We start from the raw sequence: 1,953 nt of genomic DNA, 5'->3' as shown, positions 1-1,953 counted from the left end.
TACAATTTGGAGATGTCGAATTTTCAAGGCTGTATTTTACAAATATACACATTATATTCACTTAATTACTGCAACAATGATAGAGCGCGAAACAGACGTGCTATTACATACTATTACGCCATTACTGCGACAGGTAGCGCAAAGGACTTGCCCGCGTGTTTTTGCACCTGTTCATCATACTTTTCTTGTTATCAATAAATTCGTGTCCATTATGTATCTAACTCCGATCAGAACAGAATTTCCGAATTGAAATAACGTGACTTTCGGTTTCCATCAGAAGTTTGGATATTACGACATTAAATATTTGGTTTGTTTTTCACAAAATTTGATTCGTTGGTAGACTACTAATTAATATTCGGCTGTGAATAAAATAGTTTGTTACAGCTAACAGTAGAAAAAAATATCTGTAAAACATTTAAGATATGGTATTGTCAATTGGTGTCTACTTCACAAATAAAACTGTATCATTTCGTACTATCCGAGAAATGCGATAAACCTGACTATGGTAGGATAAAATAACTAAACTCTTTATATGGATTTCGTCCTTAATATTCGTTATAATACAGTATATCTATGTACATAAATGAGAATGTTTGTTAGTTAGTTTGTTTCTTTCTTTGTTGGCTATATACGCCTAGGTCGTTTGACTAATTGTTACGAAACTCGACAGTTATGTTCAAATACTCGTAACTTAAATAACGTCGTATATCTCACCCAAATTATCGATTCGAATTATATATATAGATTAATTTCTGTGTACATTCGATCGCTGGCTTTACGTGTAGCGCGATCTATTGGAAAAAATTTATCGAAGTAATTAGCTAAATATAGTTCTTACAAAATGGATATAATTTTAAAAAATATATATTATATTCACTGAATTACAGCGACAATGATATAGCAGGAAATAGATGCGCCATTACGCCTTTACCGCAACAGGTAACACATAGCACGTGGAGTGTAGTAGTGTTTTGCCTCTGTACATCATACTTTTACCGTTAACAATAGAGTGGTATGTATCTAACTCCATTGGAAAGAAAATTTTTTTAATTGAAATAATGTGACTCGCTGGTACAAAAACGAAGCTGGTATATACTTAATCTGGTCTTCGTACTACTATTTCCACGCCGATATTTTAAGTGATTCTCAAAGAGGCCGAGTTTAATCCGTATTTTGAGAAATTTCATTCGTCGGCAGATTACCGTTTGATATTCAACTGTGAATCGCAAAGTTTGGTTAATGTTACCTATGGTTCCAAAATGGCGGATCGTCTCTGATTGTAGCAAATAGAATAAAAGAAACAGTGGGGACGACGTTCTAACTTAACCTAACCTATTCTAATAAATTACCATAATTATTACCAACAAAATTATTAGAATAGGTTAGGCTAGGTTAGGTCAGAACGTGCGTCTTTTTCTATTTGCTGGAATCAGAGACGAGCCGCCATTTTGGAACCATAGGTAACATTAACCCAAAGTTTCTTAGAGTTAAAAATAAAAAATTTTATATCTGAAAAATCTAAGATGTATTTTCAATTCCTGTCTGCAATTCCATTTCCTGTCAATGAACTTTTGCCATTTCGTACCATTCCACTACCGCGATAAACGTGACAAAAAGCTGAAGTAACAAAGCTCTTTATGTGGTTTTCGTTTTAATGTTTGTTATAATATAGTATTTAATTTAAATAACTACAAAGGTAATCTTACTTAAGAAATTATCACACACCATGACAAATCTAAAACATTTTAAGATTTCTTTAAAGTCTGTACAGTAGAATAATTTCTAAAATGTGTTAAATTTGTAACTTGGTGTGTAACTTTACGTAAGATGATCATTGTAGTTATATAAATAAAATGCTATAGTATAATATAACAGAAGAGCTAAAAGTACGAAATAATCTTAATGTTTGTTGTTATTTTTTGCCTGGGCAACGCCGGACCACCTGCTTGTATG

This window comes from Centruroides vittatus, unplaced genomic scaffold, assembly GCF_030686945.1.
Source record: "Centruroides vittatus isolate TY-2023 unplaced genomic scaffold, ASM3068694v2 contig_3084, whole genome shotgun sequence".
NCBI classification, from domain to species: Eukaryota; Metazoa; Arthropoda; class Arachnida; order Scorpiones; family Buthidae; genus Centruroides; species Centruroides vittatus.
Note: the sequence above shows the minus strand (reverse complement) of the source record.